At 39.3% G+C, this 19,835-nt stretch overlaps 1 protein-coding gene across 1 annotated transcript in view; it reads right to left on the reverse strand.

Annotated features, from left to right (window-relative positions):
* The window catches only part of LOC150087017 (lysine-specific demethylase 4A-like), a 694,533-nt gene that overhangs the window by 641,564 nt on the left and 33,134 nt on the right, over window positions 1–19,835 (reverse strand). The gene's annotated exons all lie outside the window — the stretch shown is intronic.

The raw sequence follows: 19,835 nt of genomic DNA on the forward strand, positions 1-19,835 counted from the left end.
CGATCACAAAAACATCACTAACCCACTTCGCAGTTAATAAGGCAAATTGGGAAACTTTCAAGGAAAAACTCGCTGCTGAGGGTGGGGAGCACTACCAGTCTGCGAGCCGACCCAGAGAGGCAAATGACCTGCAAAGAAAAGTAACTGAAATCATCACAAAAGCTAGCTGAAATCATCACATGAAAAGGAAAATCCCAAAGCCAGGCGCCATGCCCTGGTGGACACCTGACATTGAAAACCTGAGAAATTAAGTAATGAGACGACGAAAGGGCTTCCAACGGGCCCAGTGATATTGGCCGGCCGCTGAGGTCGCAGCCAGAGGGACAGGTATAAAGATGCAAGGAATCAATATACAAAATTAATAAAGGACATAAGCGTAAAACTTGGGAAAATCTTGTTTCCACAGCAGGGAATGCTAACCTCTGGGGAGTGGTTTATAAAGTAGCCACTAACAGACACCCCCAGAGGAGAAATCGCAGAAGCAACAATGACCCCGCTGGGTTCCCTGACCACTACGTGGGATGACTCAGTGACCAGTATCCTAAACACCATCTTCCTGGAACAGGTAACTCCTACTCTCCCGGAACAACTGCAGATCTGTCAAGAAAATGACTCATACTTTACTGACCAACAAGAAACACCCTTCAATGTGGATGAGCTGCATGCGGCCGCCAAGCAAATCAGAAGCAAAAAATGCCCTGGCCCGGACCTAATTGAACCGGAAATTGTGAAGAAAACGGTGGAATACACCCCGGATCTGTTACTCACGCTATATAACACCTGCCTCCAAGAAGGAACCTTTCCTAATGACTGGAAAATTGCCAACATCAAACTTAAATTGAAAAATCCATCAAAGCAGCCAGAAAAACCTGAGTCTTACCGTCTGATCGCCTTACTCCCAGTTGTAAGCAAACTATTCGAGCGAATGCTGCACAAGAGGCTACTCCACTATTATGAAGGGGAAAACCTAACAAACACAATGCAATTTGGATTCAAACCTGGCCTATCCACGATCGAAGCTCTCAAGGCACTGCTGCACATCTGGTGGCTGAGCATCCTCGCAAGACTTAGGCGGGCCGGAATGCCTCTAAACCTGTATAATCAGGAGTTACCTAACACAGAGAATGATCGAAGTACATGCACCGTATAGAAAGCTAACCAGACAAATCCACGGGGGGGGGGGGGGTGCCCGCAGGGCTCTGTCCTAGGACCCCTGTTATGGAATATGATTTTAGATGAATTCCTGGCCCTTGATATTGGCGAAGTCGGCGCCCAGGCCTTCGCCGATGAATTCATGCTAACTGTTGCTGCTGACTCATGAGCGTAGATCGATGAAAAAGCCAACCACGCGATAGGTATTTTGCAAAACTGGGCTACAATCCATTGCCTGCGGATTTCGCCAAATAAGACCTGCTCGGTACTCCTGAAAGGCAGACTCGACCTTGCCAGACCACCGCAAGTGAAAATTCAAGGCACCACAATAAAACTTGCTACAGAAATCAAATATCTCGGAATCATCATTGACAAAAATCTGTCTTTTCAGCCCCATCTAAAGTACATTAAACAAAAGATACGGAAATATTCTGCATTGGTTTCAAGAGTGACCAGGAGGGACTGGGGGCTAAACAAGCAGACCCTGTCCCTCTACTACAAATCACCTTCATCCTGGTCATCACATATGCTTCACCAGTTTGGTACAAAAAGATAACCAAAGTGGTAAATAGAAGAACCTTGGACAGTATCCAGCGGTCAATAATTCTGACAATCACACGAGCTTTCTCCACAGTCAGCACGCACGCACTCCAGGTTCTGGCCGGAGCCCTCCCGCTGGACTTGGAAATCATTAGATGCGCCCTGACATATAATATGGCAAAAGAAATACCGTGTGCTATCCTGAACTTCACGTTGGATTCGTCAACAACAGGAAGCTTGAAAAAATCAGACTGCTCAACCACCTCCGACAGGAATGGCAGGATTGGTGGACAGAATCCACTAAAGGGGAAATCACCAAGAAGTTCCTCCCTAGCGTAAACTGTCTTTCCAAAAACCCCGAGTTTGTTCCAACCGGGGTTCCATGTCACATTTCTGCTCACAGGGCACGGGCCATTTAATGCAAAACTATCTAGCTTCTGAATCACTGAGGATCCCCGTTGCCTCTGTGGCCGCAAGGAGACATGGCAACATCTCATGTATGACTGCGACCACAATGAGGACCTGCGATGCATGCTCACCACTGCTATCACCTAATTACCGCAGAACATGGAACAGCATCTTCTCGACTCGGAACATGAATACAAAGCCCTTACCATCTTTGCACAGAAACTCTTTGCTAGAAGGTGAGCACACTTATAGCAAACCACCATGCACAGCACCCAGAAGCTGATGATGAATCTCAAAACTAGGACTGAAGAAAACCGGTATACATAAGAAAAATGTACCAAATAACCCACAACCACGAACATGACCATCATTTAGCCTTGTTCACGAGGGAACTGACAACCAGGAAGACCTACGTCTGAACCAGAGACAAACTGACACAGGACTTGACATGAACTGGATACAAATTATTCACACTGGACCACTAGCTGGATGACTAAACCAAATGACCAACGCACGAACTAAGAAAATGATATCACCAGGACCCAAGTCTGCATCCTCATAACATGCACAATAGGCAACCTGACAGGTTACATGACCAACCATAGGATGAGACTGCTCATGTATGACCTTGCAACTGGGATTTGACTCCTACATTGAAAAAGATCACCAAAGAAGATCCGGTTCAGATCACTTGGACTCTCACATGCTCTCAACTGTCTATGCCTGATGGTGATCTGTACTGGGCTCCCTTGCCTGGTACCTTTACACCCTTTCCCCTGGTGGGGAGGAGGAGACAGTCTTGTCTCCTCTCCACCCCTGCCAACCCTTATTCTTCTCCTGGTTTGGCTCGGGCCTGCCTCGCTGAAAATCTTGGGGTCGCCTTCTCTATCATCTCCATACTTCTGTTTTTCCTCCCCACTCTGCCTAATATGCCACACAAACTGCAAAAACTTACTTCGTCTAAATTAAGCCGCATAAACCACAATTGGCTTTTCTAATTCCAGCACTCACCCCTACCGAGGTGTTTTTTGTTTTTTTTTTTATGCCCTAGTCACTGAAATCTCAGGAAACTAGGTGGCAGGGTCTGCTAGAGTAAAATTTCATTCTGTGTACCTGGTCTGCCTCCACGATGCCAAGTGCGGGCAACGTTGGGCCTCAGTAGGGGTCCAGCAGCTAAACAGCCAGATGAACAATGATACACAACACTACACATATACAAAATCCACACACTTTTAAATCTCTGGCCTTCCCAATGACACCTCTGGCCTTTAAGAAATTGGTACAATTAGTGCTGTTACTGAGCACAAATTAAGAGTTAAAGGGATTACCATTCTGCAACTTAGTGAAAACAATAACAGTTTAATAATAAAAAAAGTTATTATAGTAAAATCCAAGAACTTCTGTCCCTATTGTTCCAGATCCCAAAATAACTCTGCAATGTACTTTTACCACCCCACCTTTCACTTTGTCAAGCCACCAGTGTCAGTCTTTTGCCAGCTGTTGTTCGGATCAGGTGTGTTATTCTGTGTGAGTTTGCACTAATGTATTTTTGTTTGTTATTTCTATTTCATTTTAGTTATTTTGTTATTTCTGAATTTAGATGATTTTTTTTTTTTTTTAGGGTTATTAGACAGGGACATATTTCTAATTAAAATGAATCAAGACAATGATTCAACTGCAGCTAGCACTGGTTCTGATAGCATAACACATAGTATAGCTGGTGTCAGTTCTAAAACCTATGTGTGCCAGTATAATGAAGACTGTCCTTTGGATTCTTTTCATCTGGAAAAGAGCAGTCACGTCCTAAGTGTGTTGTTTGTGGTGAGAAACTGGCAAACCAAGCTATAGTGCCAAGTAAGCTGAAAAGACACCCTCACACAAAACACTCACATTTAGGCAGGAAACCAATTAAATATTTTAAAAAGCTTATAGCTGATCAAACACGCCAGGCTAAAATGGCGTGTTTGATCAGCTGGACCAATATCTATTTCTGACAAAGCTCAAGAAGCAAGATATGCCGTTGCCAAAATCGTGACAAAAAAGATGAAATCACATACAACTGCTGAGTCAGTAATTTTATCAGCATGCTGTAAAATTGTAAATATTATGTTTTGTAAGGAATATGAAAAAGAGATTCTGAAAATCCCTATGTCTAACAACACTATTAGTCAGCGTATACAAGAAGTGTCTAAAGACATTGAGTCATGTGATAGTTAACATTAAAGAAGCCGATTTTTTTGCCATCCAGCTGGATGAGTCAACTGACATCACTGGAAAAGCTCAACTCCTAGCATTGAGTAGATATATTTCTAATGGAGACATCATTGAACGATTTCTATTTTGCAAACCACTTCCAGAAACAACAAAAGGCCAAGACATTCTTGACAGTGTTGACAGTTATTTCAGTTATCATGGAATTCATGCATCAGCATCTGCACGGACAGCGGACAGTGATCCCTCTATATCACCTGAAAGGATTCGTCCCACTGGCCAAGCAAAAGAACCCTGGCATTGTTTTTACACACAGTTTCCTGCACAAAGAGGCCCTCATTTCAAAATCAGTAGTACCAGAGCTCCAAAAATTACTGAATGAGACGATCAAAATGGTTAACGACATCAAGAGAAGGCCATTAAAGTTGAGGTTGTTTTCAGCACTGCGTTCTGCCGTGGAAGCTGCTCTCACACAACTTCTACTATACACAAAAGTGAGGTGGCTATCACAATGGCAGGTACTTTCAAGATTCTATGAACTGAGGGAAGAGCTTATAATTTTTTTTAGGTCTGAAGAGTCTGAGGTGACTGACCTGCTTAGTGATGAGACCTGGTGCAATAAAGTTGCTTTCCTAGCTGACATCTCCCAAGCCTCGAATGCTCTTAACAAGAGTATGTAGGGAAAGAATGAAAATATTCTTACTTGTACTGACAAAATTAACTCTTTTAAGGAAAAATTAACATTACGGGGAGACGGAATCAAAAGAGAGAAAAAAGTTGAAATGTTTGAGGTGACAAAAAGTTGCAGACTGGACAACAATCTTTTCGATTTAATTCTAATGGTGCAATACCACCATTTTGCTTATTTGAGGCTTTAAGTGGTGGGACCCATGTTTAGACTCCAGAATAAAACTCTGGCAAACCCTCCCCCATTTCTTCCATTATGCAGTATGATTGATGTCTTTTGAGGTTATGATGGGCATCATGGCGAGATCCAATCTTCCTTACATTTCAAGGCTACAGCTCTAAAACAGTGTTCACAGGCAGGCCACTAGTTAGTCCACTGAACCGAGCCTATTGCTAGCTCTCTAGAAGGCTTCCAGATCAGCTAGTGTATAATCTTACTGCCGCTATTCTGTCAGATAGTGACTGGAGGGAGTCCAAGTAGTGTATGTGGGGGGAAGCATTGTCGAGGCCACAGAATGTCAAGAAGCTGGATATATTCCCATGTGTACTCCATACCCAAAATTTCATTACTTCTCCCCCCCCCACCTTTTCACACTACTGAATACACCATGAATTGTCAAATTAATAGAACAAACTTATCTACGAAAAGATCTAAACCTACCAAACACTTCCTCATTCATTTCACAAATATACATAGTCTCAATTCTAATATCAATGATGTTCATTTCCAATTACAGTCTGCCAAGCCCCATATACTTTTTCACAACTTCGTGATGGTCTTTTCTCCAATGGAGTCTTTCTTTCGTGACCATTCTCAACCTTGTGTTGTTTGGCATTGCAAGAATGCAAAATGGGATGATCTGCAGGATTTCTTTTCTACAGTCTGATTACTGTTTTAAAACTTCTGATGTCAAAAATTTGCACAGATTGTGTCAGTGAAATTATTATTGTAGGGATGGAATCCATTATTCCACAGTACACCTTAAATTCTCGTCCTTTATCTAAACTTTGGTTTTTTTTTTTTTTTTTTTTATGTAAACCCCAAACACGAGAGGTATTAGAACCTATAGTACTTAATACCGTGCTTGGGTTGGAGGTTGAGAAGACAAAAGAAGATATTTGTTGACACTGGACTTGAACTTATGTAGACTGCAATTTTCAGGAAATACGTATGAAGGAAGGTTGTTCCAGAAAACGGCAGTTGAATGAATAAACGAAGAAGATGAATGGTTCTGTGAGTTTGAAGTTGGACCTCAAATGGACGTTGGCTGGTGGCTGCACGTGTTCGGACTGTTTTGAAAGAGAGAGCGGGAATTATAGAAGCCAATTCAGAAGAACAGTGCCCATGGAAGTATCTGTAGAAGACGCATGCAGCAGAAACAGTACGTCTATGAGACAGCGAGTGGAGAGACTGTTAGAGATGAATCATTAATTAACCTAACTGCTCTCTTCTGAATGGAATCAAGAAGCCTGAGAGAGGTTTTTGGGGCACCACCCCAGATGTGGGAAATATATTCCACGGCAGGGCGGATTTGCGATTTATACAGAATGAACAGCTGTTTGGAAGAAAAGTAAAGCCAAGAGCGAAACACAAAACCAAGTTTTTTAGATGCAGAAGAAGCAATATTTGTGATGTGCTTGTGCCAAGAGAGATTAGAAGTCAGGGTAATCCCCAAAAGAGATATATCATTTTGCCTAGAAATCAGAGTGTCACTAAAGATAAGCATAGGAACAGAAGAATCCTTTTTGCAAGATATAAGACAAGACTGAGTTTAGAAGGGTTGAAATCAACAAGGTTGTCTTTGCCCCACTGGAGAATTACCAGAAGATTGGCATTTAAGGAATTGGTAGCAGATTTTCGAGAAGTTGAAGCTGATTGAGCAGGGCAAGGTTTCTCAAAATGGAAAGTGGAATGCAATGTGCTATTATCGGCAAAATTATGGAGAGGATTTCCAGTCAATGGAAGGTCATTAATATAAAAGAGGAAAAGAACTGAACCTTGAGGGACACCGGCATTAGTGGAGAAGTTAGAAGACAGAGAGAGATCTACCATCACCCTCAGTGAGCGATCAGAGAGAAAACTAGATAACCAATTACTAAAAACAGTTGGCAAACCATAAGATGGAAGCTTGTTTAGAAGACCTTTATGCCAGACATGATCAAAAGCCTTTGAGATGTCTAGAGCGACTACTTGTGTTTCACTGAACCCTTCCATTGAATTAGTCCATAAATGGGTAACATAAGCCAGAATATCACCAGTGGATCGACATTAATGGAATCCATACTGGCGATCGTCGATCAGACGGAAGGTTTCTAGGTAGTTTAAGAGTTGGCGGTTAATTGATTTCTCCATTACTTTAGAAAGAGTAGAAGTAATTGCAATGAGACGATAATTGGATGGGAGGGATTTGTTACACTTTTTGGGAACTGGCTGGATATGAGCAAATTTCCAGCAGAATGAAAAACACCTTTGGAATAAGAAAGTGAAAAAAGGCTGCAAAGAATAGGAGTAAGTTCAGGAGCAAGGGTTTTGAGAAATACCATCGGGACCTGGAGCTTTCTTAGCATCAAGATTCGTCAAAATCCTTCTGACATTCTTTTGACGGAAGACCACAGAAGGCATTGAATGGAGCATATTGGGAATGGTGGGAGGTGTTTTACCAAGATCATTAATACATGAGTTGGAAGAAAAATGGGATGCTAGCAGGTAAGCTTTCTCCTTAGCTGAAGCAACAACAGAACCATCTGGTTTGGACAGAAGTGGGAGCAGAGATGGACAAAAGTTGCGGCCAATAGCTTTGGGAAGAGACTAGAATGCTCGGCTACCATTAGGGCAAGAAGCAAGTTTTCTACTCTTAGCCTGTTCAAACTCTAGTTTGGACTGATTAATAACTGCTTTACAATTGTTGCAAGCTTTGGTGTAGGTAAAAAAAGAAACTGAAAAATTAGAAACAACCCAATTACGATATGAAACATTCTTCTCTTGAACAGCCTTAGGACATTTATTGGAAAACCAAGGTTTAGATAAAGGACGAGATTTTAAAGTGGAGTGTGGGATAAAGGATTCCATTCCTGAAAGAATAATTTCACTGACAAGATCTGAGTAAACGTTGACATCAGAAGTTTTGAAACAGTAATCCAACCAAGGAAAAGAAGAAAAGAAATCTCACAGATCATCCCATTTTGCATTCTTGTAATGCCAAACAACACGAGGTTGGGAATAGCCATGAGATAAAGGCTCCATTGGAGAAGAGACAATCACCAAGTTGTGTTCTGAAGTGCCTAAAGCACTTCTCACTTCGACTGTGTACTTAGAAGGGTTGTTTCGGAGAAAAAGATCAACATGTTGGCTGTATGATTAGGATTGTCCGATATTCTTGTAGGTAAATGAACAATCTGTGCAAGGTCATTAGTAATTGCAAAAGCCTCAGCATCTCGACCAGCTGGGTCGGTGTGACTAGAAAATGGAAGCTAGCTGGAGTTGTGAACGTTAAAATCACCAAGAAAAATTACCTCACTGTTAGGAAAGTTGGACTGGAGAAAGTCAAGTTGCAAAGAGAGGAAGTCAGACCTCCAAATGATTAGTGGAGTTGGGAGAACGGTAGAGACAACAAATGAATTTGACACGATGAGGTAGAGAGATTTTAAGCCTCTGACAGGGAATATCAGAACGGACATATGCACAAGTACCACCTTTGAGGCAAAATGAATCATACAGCGAATAATTTGGGCATCTGAGATGAGTAGTAGTTGAATCAACCGATAACTGAGATTCTGTCAGAAAAAGTACATGGGGTTTGGGAGACTGCAAGTGGAAATGGACATTGTTGAGATTAGAATTGAGACTACATATATTTGTGAAATGTATTAGGAAGTTCTTGGGAGGTTTGGATCTTTTCGCAGATAAGCTTGCTCTATTAGTTTGACAATTCATGGTGTATTCAATAGTAAGAAAAAGTGGGTGGGACATGCTGTATGAAGTAATGAAATTTTTGGATGTGGTGGCGTACACATGGTAAGAATATGCCCAGATCCTTGACATAACGTGGCCTCGACAATGCTCCCAGCATACACACTACTCAGACTCCCTCCAGTCACTATCTGGCAGAGTAGAGGTAGCAAGATTATACATTAGCTGATCCGGAAGCCTCCTAGAGAGTTACCAATAGGTTCGGTCCAGTGTACTAACTAGTGGCCGGCCTGCGAACACCGTTTTAGAGCTGTACCCTTGAAATGTAAGGAATATTGGATCTCACCACAATGTTCATCATAACCTCAAAAGTCATCAATCATACTGCATGATGGAAGAGACAGGGAAGGGTTGACCAGAACTTAGCTCTAAACATGGGTTCCACCACTTCAAGCCTCCAATAAGCAAAGTGGTGGTATTGTACCAGTTGATGAGAGTCATCTACCACCTAGTACTGCCTGGTAACATAGAGGGTCGGCATTCCTCCATGTGGTGTGGGCGCCACACCTCGACTCCTGCTTACGTTAGTTCACACCTGGGTGGTCACCCACCATGTAATTGTGCATGGAGGTTATACCCAGGATTACTAACAGTCCCAACATCGTGAAGGTGCAAGCAGAGGGTCTGGCTGTCACAGACCGTTCGGACTTCGCCGAAATTGGGTCCATTTGACTTGAGTGTCAGCCGAATATCAGTTCCATCAGCGTTTTAGACTCCCAGGTAGCAAGTACAGCTTGTCTGGCATATCCGAGAGAATGTCTGTGACAACCTCAAGGACTAAAGGTTTAGATAAAGAACGAGATTTTAAGTAATGGAGAAATCAAAAAGAAAGAAAACAGGATTCTAAAGTAATGAGAAATCAATTAACCGCCAACTCAAAACTATCTAGAAAACTTCCATCTGATCAATGATGGCCATTATGAATTCCATCAGTGTCAATCCACTGGCGATATTCTGGCTTATGTTACCCATCTATGGTCAAATTCAATGGAAAAGTTTTGTGAAACTCAAGCAGTTCTTGACATTTCAAAGGCTTTTGATCATGTTTAGCATCAAAGTCTTCTAAATAAGCTTCCATCTTATTGTTTGCCAACTATTCATTGTAAATGGGTATCCAGTTTTCTCTCTAACCGCTCAGTGCAGGTGATGGCTCTGTCTTAAATGCTGATCTCAAAATTTCCTCCTGATAATTCTACAGTGGGGCAAAGATAACTTAGTTGATTTCAACCTTTTTAAACTCAGTCCTGCCTTATATCTCGCAAAAAGGATGATTCTGCTCTTATGCTTATCTTTGGTGACACTCCAATTTCTAGGCAAAATGATATATCTCTTTTGGAGATTACCCTGACTTCTAATCTCTCTTGGCATAAACACATTACAAATATTGCTTCCTCTGCATCTAAAAAACTTGTTTTTTTTTCTTTTTTCCTTGGCGTTACTTTTCTTCCAAACAGCTGTTCACTCTGTACAAACCGCAAATCCATCCTATTATGGAATATTGTTCCTACATCTGGAGCGGTGCCACGAAAACCCTCTCTCTCTCTCTCTCTCTCTCTCTCTCTCTCTCTCTCTCTCTCTCTCTCTCTCTCTCTCTCTCTCGCTCTCTCTCTCTCTCTCTGGCTTCTAGATTCCATTCAAAAGAGGGCAGTTAGGTTAATTAATGACTCATCTCTAACAACTCGTTTTCTACAGATACTTCCATGGGCACTGTTCTTCTGAATTGGCTTCAATAATTCCTGTTCTATCTTCCAAAGCAGCCTGATCACGTGCTGTAACTAGTCAACATCCTTTTACTGTCCAACGTCAAACTCACAGAACCAACTTTTCATCTTCCTCATTTATTCATTCAACTTCCAATCTCTGGAACAACCTTCCTTCATTCATATTTCCTGAAAATTACTATCTGTAGAAGTTTAAGACTAATGTCAACATATCTTCTCAACCTTCAACCCATGCACTAACTACTATATAGGCTCTAATACCTCTCATGTTTGGGATTTTTATAAAAATAAATAAATAACTGCTCTGAGTTGCTTCCCTTTTTTTTTTTTGTTAGTTGTTGGCACATCAGCTTCTGTGGCCATAATGCACCTCCCAAGGTTTTTGCATTTTACTGTGATCCAAGCCCAAGGCGGGATTCAAACCTGCGACCTTTCGGTTGCCAGGCAGGCACTTTACCCACCTGGCTAGCCCGGTCGGCAGTTGCTTCCCTGGGTCTCTACCTATAAAATGGGAAAGTGTGTGTGCGTGCGCACGCACACAATTGTTCCATTGAGAGAGAGAGAGAATATGTTGTCAACCAGCTGGCAGCAAGCATGCTCTGGTGCAAAAAAAAAAACATTATCTTGACCCACCCACTTCCATCAAATGTTGAAACCCATTAGTGCTTTCCTCCAGAACAAAACCAACTGGATTTCCTTCTCAAAACTCAAAAATGCTCACTCGTGGAGGACAGGGCTGGTCTCCCTTGAAGGTTGTAATTCTTCAAGAATTGCAACCATCCAGACAATTTTCCCTCTAAAGATGCTACACATAAAGCACACATACCCTGCCAGCATAGATCATCTTCTCCACGAATGTGGCACTAGCATCACTCTAACTATCCTCATTCTATAAAGATGCACTGAGTGCCCGAAGGAGGCGAACTCCATCACACACTTAATGAAACTTCAATTCCTGTTATACCCTTTGAGTCCCTGTTCTATAATAAGGTATGAAGGACCCTGCAACTGATCAATATCTCCTTTTCCCTAACTGGAAACCCACTGAAAGTCGGTGGGCAGGGATACGAGCCACTGACAATATCCTGACAACAAACAAAACTTGGGATAAAAAGATTCAAAAGGTTTCTCCATGAAAGCTATCACTGCAAGACCACAACAACTTCTGAAATCAGCCACCGCACAATCTCTACCAGATATTATAACAGCAAACGTAATTGAAAATATTACCAGAACTTTGCCCCTGCCAGCCCTTGTATTATCACCAGAAGTCACATTACCCCTGCTGCTTCACATTAGAAAAAAAATATATCAGCTAATTATGTCATACCACACAGTAACAATCTTTCTGTCATCCACCAGCAAAGAAATTTCTATGTTCACCATAGAAATTTCCTGTCCATCCATCATGCTTTACACAAATGCAGTACTTAGCTTCTTTCCTGGACTGCTGCCAAAAAAACTAAAAATTTCAAACACCAAGTCAAAAATTATGGTTTTCAAGGGCCAACTCAGTTACACCTGCCCATCCATTATTAAACAAGAGGAAAAATCACTGACTGATATAATAGGGCTGACAGTACAGGAATACAGTGCATGGGGGTGGGGGGAAGAGAGAGAGAGAGAGAGAGAGAGAGAGAGAGCAGTTGGAAGATAAGAATAGAGGTAGCAAATATAGCACAAGGAGAATGCCAAGCTGGATGAATAATGAGCTAGCCAATTTAATAGAGCAGAAAGAGAGAAAGCACAGGAGAGGAAAAAGACTGGTGACAGATGATCTATTTATGTAGAGGAAATTCTAAGATAAACAAAAAGTTACAATGTCACTTTTAAACACTTATGTACAAAGTTTCACTTTTACAATAATATTTCAAAATTCCAAGAAAAAACTCACTCCACAAAGCATGCTGCTAAGAAAATTCTCCATAAGGATCCCACCCACTAACAGTCAGAAAACTCATTGCTGAAAGGATTAAATATTCATCTTATATAACAGTATCCTCATTTTGACAGGGCTGAAACCAAACCATTCTTTTAATTGATAGAAAATGAAAAAGAAAACAAACGATAAAAATGCACTAAGGTAGCTTTTTAAAATTTTTTTATTTTTTTATTATTTTTTTTTTTTGAAACCCCAAACACAAAAGGTGTCAGAACTTACAGTACTTAGTATTATCGTGCATTGGTTGAAGGTTGAGCAAAGAAGACATTAGACTTGAATTTCTGTAGATTGTAATATTCAGGAAATACATGTGTTATTCCACAAAACAGAAGTTGAGGGGATAAATGAGGAAGAAAAGTTGGTTCTGTGAGTTTGAAATTAAACAGCAAACATATGCTGATAGTTGCAGATGTTTTAACTAGTTTAGAAGAGAGTTGGGGAATTACAGATGCCAATTCAGAAGAAGAGTACCCATAGAAGTATCTACAAAAAAGGCATACAGCAGAAACAGAACAGCTATTGGACAGACAGTGGAGAGACTTTGTAAGGGTTCGGGTCATTAATTAACCTGACTGCCATCTTTTGAATGGAGTCTAAAACATTAAGAAAAGTTTTGGGGGATACCTCAGGTGTGGGAACAATATTCCATTGTAAGGCAGATTTCAGAGATGTACAGAGTGAGTAGTTGTTTAGAAGAAAAGTAATGCAGAGAATGAAAAAGGAAAATCCAGTTTTTTGGATGCAAAGTAAGCAATATTTGTGATGTATTTATTCCAAGGGAGATTTTAGAAGTCAGAGTAATCCATAATATGCAATCTTGTCTAGAAATATGAGTATCACCAAAGATAAGCATAGGAACAGTACACTCTTTTTTTTGTGAGACAGAACTGAGTTTTAAGAGGATTGAAATTAACCAAATTATCTTGGCCCACTGGAGTATTACCTGGAGATCAGCACATTTAAGGATATAGTGGTGGATATTCGAGAAGGTCAAGATTTCTCAAACTGGGAGGTGGAATGCAATGTATTATCATAAGCAAAACTATGTATAGGATTTCTAGTCAGTAGAAGGTCATTAATATACAAGAGGAAAAGGGTGGGAGAAAGAAATGAACCTTGGGGAACACCAGCATTTGTGGAGAACCATCTACTATCACCGACAGAGTAATCAGAAAGAAAACTAGATACCCAAATTGCAGAAAAGAGTTAGAAATCCATAAGAGTGCTTGGTGGTTTTAAATTGTCTGGTGGTATTTCTGCCACCAAACAATTTAAAACTTCAGAAATGGCAATTTCTTGAGAGTTATCAAACTTTTCCATTGAATTTGTCCATAGATGGGTAATATAAGCCAATATATCACCTGTGATAGACACTGGTGGAATCCATATTGGAAATCACTGATGAGATGGAAGGGTGAGAGAGTTTAGGATTATGCTTGTTTGTTTGTTATTTGGTTTTTAGGAGCATTAGCAATTAAGGCCATATTGCTCCAGGATATGCGGTGGTCATTCCCTGACCTTTCCGCATCCTCCGTATTTGGTGGTGACGGGCTCGAACCCCGGTCTAATCAAGAAGCGTGTGCTACGTAGGATTATGCAGTTAATAGATTTCTCCATTAGTTTGGAAAGAGTAGAGGTAAGTGCAACAGGATGATAACTCAATGAGAAGGATTTGTCATCCTCTTTAGGAACTGGTTGGATATGAGCAAATTTCCAAGAAAGGAGGAAACACATCTATGGAATAAGAAAGCGTAAAAAAAAAAGGGGCAACCCAGAACAGGAGCAAGCTCGGGTGTACAGGTTTTGAGAACAAATAGACTCCTAAATAAGAAACCCCAGCTTGTACTTGAAATAATGTCTGTGACAGGGACCTGCCACAATGTATAAGCATTTTAAATCACACAGCTAATGCAAGATTGCTCTATGATCTTTCCACATGGATAATTCTTATAAAACAGCAAAAATATAAGTAAGCAAATATTACCATGAGTTTAAATATAAAGAACAAACAATATAAAAATAATATAAAACAATCTAAAAATATAATATGAACAACACAAAATAATAAACAAATAATGTTAATATGCTGAAAGCATTTACTAATGCAAACATTTTTGAAGCTTCCAGTTTATACCTGATAAGGGTGTATACTCATGTACATATTATGCAAAAAATAATAATAAAAGCACAAATGTGCTTCTGCCTCACTGAACTTCATAAGTTTGACTCACTAAATTTCATACAATCTGATGTGGCCGAGTGTGCAATGCAATGACTGAGTTCCATCGAATGCTACTTTTTTAATATTTTTAGAGCAGTATAACTTTTTTTTTTATTTACTTTAGTCTTTTTTTTTTTTTTTTTTTAACAGTTGAGCACACCATAGACCTAAATCACCTACAATCTCTCCAACCCATCTCAATATTAAATAAAAAGGTGCCTGTACACTCTGGTTTTCAATAAACTTTTTCACATCTATAAGAATCATATTCAGAGATTGGAAAGCCTGTATATTAATACCTCACACCACACATCATAATGTCTTCATGCTGAAGTTTGTGTGGCTGACAGGATTCTCAATAAATACAGATAAAACAAGTACACGGAAGACAATACAGGATTGTCTAGGTGGAAGATTTAGGACTACTTGGTCAGGTGCAGTTTCAACAGGACAGGACCTTGCTAATTTTGCCATCAGTGTGTGAGAATTCCGCAAAGAAGATTTTGAAGTGGACTGGCCGTTGCTCTCAAAATTTACCTCCCTCTCTTCAACTGGCACCCATAAAAGTATAGAGTGCACTCCCTCTCTCTTGCCATGTGAAAATGAATTATGGAGGCTCATTAATATAAAAGTGGCAAAAAGTATCACCATATAACTGTACAACTGAAACAAGTTATTCAAGATGCATTCAGTCACTCTGGCAATGATGCATCAAATTGCAAACTACACATGAAATCATAATTACAGTAAACCCTCGATTTAACAGACCCCGATATAACGGATTTCACGGACCGGACAAATAATAATACAGTAACGTACTATTAAGCTTGACCATATTATTTTTTTTAGGTTATACAAAACTTCAGTGTTATTATTAATTAAAAATTAATAATAATTACCTATTTCCATTATTGTTTTGATAATTACCTACTTTTATTTTTATAATCAAATTCACAAAATTGTTTTTTATCTTTCTGAAAACATGTTCAAATAGCTGTTTTCCCAGACAACGGATAAGAGCAGGTGGTGACTTGCGTGCTGAAGTGACTCGGGACACTAAACTGCAGGTCTACTGACTCGCTTTGTTTCAGTCTCAGTCTGCCTCAAGATATCGTGCAGTCAGGTTGTATACAGAGTGTTTTGTGATTTCTGAATTGTGACTGTGAATTGTGATTTTGCAATGTAAGGATTACAAAATTAAATAATTTTGCAATCCTTACAATTTAAAATGGCGTCAAGTGATAGAGGAGTTTAAAGAAAGCATGTGAACTTAAATGTGGCACAGAAATTAGAGCTAATTGAGAAATTAGAACAAGGCATCTCAGTAGCAAGTGTTTGTGAAATTCGCCATAAAAAAACAAACTTTTTCCGTAAATCAAAGGCCAAACTGCAACATAATTTTATATTGTACAGTACTGTATGTTGTATTATAGCTTTTTTTTTTTATATTAAGAACAATAAAAAATGACCCCCCCCCCCATAGGTTACAGTTGTTGTTATTTGGAGCATTAGCAACTAAGGCCATATTGCTCCGGGGATATGTGGTGGTCATTCCCTGACCTTTCCGCATCCTCCATATTTGGTGGTCACGGGCTCGAACCCCGGTCTAATCAAGAAGATTGTGCTACGCGCTGCCGCTCCTGCCCACCTGGCTACGGAGGCACCTAGCCCCCCAGGTTACATTCGATTTAACAGACTTTCAGCATTAACAGACACCCATTCTCCCCTATTAGTCCGTTAAATTGAGAGTTTACTGTATTTATATCTTATGAAAATAGAAGTGAATGTGCATACATACTGGAACTACTGCAGAACTTTTTTTGCTTCATTTACATTTATTTAAGTGGGATCTTAGGGTAATGGAACTTGGAAATACCAAGTTCCATTACTCTAAGATCGGTGCTATGAATCTGCATGTATCATAGTAATAGTAACAGTAATCGCCATATAGTGCAAGGAAGCCACAGGCTTTTGCTGCAATGGCAAAAAAAATTTTTAAAAAATACAAATTATGCACTTCTCCCCTCACACACTTAGAATATCACACTTAGAACCCTTAGAACATCATCAGTGATACTGGCAACTATCCAGTTGACTTATGAATTTATTCAAACTGTCAGCCTCAACAACCTGCAAAGGCAACTTGTTCCGGTAATCAACAACTTGCTAGCTAAAAGAAAACTTCCTACAATCTAATCTAAAACTCAACACCTGTCATTTGAATTTATGACCCCTAGTTCTGGAATTCTTTATAACAGTGAGAATTCCAACCTCATTCATTTTACTAATCCCTCTCAGAGCTTTAATTCAACTCCACACTTGGAGTTATATTAACAATTTATTAGCTGAATTAATTTATTTGTGGGTTGCTATTCCCCAAGTGTAAGTGTAACCTTGCATTTTTTTTTTTTTTTTTAATGTAACTCACACGAGAGGTATTAGAAACTATAGTACTTAGTACTATAGGTTCTAATACCTCTATTCTAATGGGTTAGATTAGGTTAGAAGTGGGGGGGGGGAGTTTGAACTGACCATCTTTGAGGTCTGTTCAAGTCATCCTGAAAGAGTACTCCTTGGCACTGATCATTAATGACTCAGCCAATCTTAACATATTCTGCAAATTTTGACATCATGTCTTCTATCCCTTTGTCAATGTCATTTATGAAAATTGGAAACAACAGTGGTCCAAGAACTGATCCTTAAGTGACCCCACTCCTGATGTTACACCAATCTGAAGAATATTCATAAATCACAACCCTCTGCCTTACAGCCACCCAGCAATCCATCTTAGAATCTTACCAGTAATCCCAACTGGTTCAAGCTTATACAGTAAGCTCTCATGAGGGACTGAGTCAGATGCTTTGCTAAAATCCAAATAACCTATGTCGAAATTGTTCCCTACATCCAGCTCATGAGTAACTGTGTCAAAATAGCCTACTAAGTTAGTTAAGCATGATTTTCCATTAACAAAGCGATGTGTCTCCTTCAGAATGCCATATTTATCTAAATATCCTGGAATGCACTCTTAATCATTGCCTCTAAGATTTTTCCTACCACTAAAGTCAGACTAAGCAGTCTATAGTTATCAACTTCACTCTTAGAAGTAAAATTTTACAGTTTACTATCCTGAAACACCCCCCCTTGAAGCTATTTAAGTTTGTATCCCAAGCTTTATCTTCACCCTCATTTGAAGCATTGCCACCCTCAGAACATATTATCAACATCAGCTGTTGTGGCAACAAACAAGAATTCATGGGATGAGTGCAACGATTACTTTGATCCATATCATCAGATAAACACAGATCTAAATTACTCTTCTCTCCCACCTAACTAGCAGTTTCCCTGAACCCTTAGAATATCATCAGTGATACTGGCAAAAATCTTTGCACCACCATTGTTCAAATGTATACCATCTGTACAAAGCAGATTCCTTCTATCTACAAATGCAAGCCATGTTGATAAAATTTCCACCCACAATTCCCTCAGGTCTCGAATTAATCCACAAGGCATTCAGCATATAATTCCTCCTATCATGTCTGGGTAGAATTGCAGACACATACACATTCTAACCTAACTCGTGGCATTTTTTCAGCATAGTCTTATATTTATCCAACAGATGGTCAAATCATGTATGTTTAATATCGTTAGTCCTAACATGAATAATAGTTCTCTTTTTAACTTCCTTAAAATCTGACAGTATTGATAACATCATCAACTGTTGCTTCTGGCAAACACACTCTGGGTCTGGACCACCTATCTTTATTACAAAAAATGTTACCCGTATACCTGACAATAGAATCTCCCAATAAAAAAAATTAGATCACTATTATCCTGAACAGTCTGCACTTGATAATTCTTTTCTGGGACTGGAGATACTTGAGTCCTTGAGTCCAGTTACATTTGTTTCTAGGACAAGCACTCATTTCTTCAGTGACTCATATTCTTCTCATAATGCACCAAATTATCACTTGAGATCAGTGCACACCTTACATTGTTTGCAATGAGAAAAGAATCGCCAGATGAGCTAAGTTTGTCTACTAGGCCAGCCTTAGAATACATGCCACAGGCTATACAAATGACAAATGCCGATTCACAGTGGAAATGCCCACTGGCATTTCCATTTGAGTCCTGATGACTCAAACGGAAATGGTGTTTGACTTGGTATTTTTCAAACAGAAATACCATTTGACTGCCTGGAATTATTCTAAGTGGATCTTGTAGCAACCATAATTTAAGTAAAATTTGAACTTTAGAAAAATTATGAAATTTAAATTTACGATATAGTACAAAATTTACATTAACAAAATATTGCAGAAATTAAACTGTTGACAAAACTTATATCACTAAAGAAGTAAAATTTAAGCTACCAGACGAAAGTTACGAAATTACTGCCAAAATATCAATAACAAAGGCTATCTGAATATTAAACTGTAGCTTTCCAAATACTTTTAATACAAATAAGTTAAACTTACAATATGCTGTGGAATTTAAATTAAGAGTATTACAGAAACTATACTGCTGACAAACCACTAGTGAAATAAAATTTAAGCTACCCAATGAAATTTACAAAGGTCCAGCCGAAAATAACAATAGCAAAGGATATCTAAATATTAAGCTGTAGCTTTCCAAATACTTATCTAAATACAAAAATAAAGTAACCTACATGGCTATAGGAATTCAAACTATATACTAACTACAGTTTTGTATATTAAAATTTAAAAAAAAAAAAAACTCAAAATTATTTCAAAAACTTACGTGAATGACGAGCTTTGGAAATACACAGCCACATGCCGTAACCTTGCTCCCAAAAAAACATTAAAGTCAAATGACCCACTCTTAAAATCATTCTCATCATATGGAAATGATTATAAGAGTGAGTTATTTAAGCTATTTATAACCATAAGGACAATAACAGTTTTAAAAGTAATTTATATAAATAATTTATGCAAAAATGCTAAAGTAGAGGTGAATTGAAATCATTAT

The sequence above is a fragment of the Mastigoproctus giganteus genome, chromosome 4 (assembly GCF_048544385.1).
Source record: "Mastigoproctus giganteus isolate SK-2022 chromosome 4, ASM4854438v1, whole genome shotgun sequence".
Lineage (NCBI taxonomy): Eukaryota > Metazoa > Arthropoda > Arachnida > Uropygi > Thelyphonidae > Mastigoproctus > Mastigoproctus giganteus.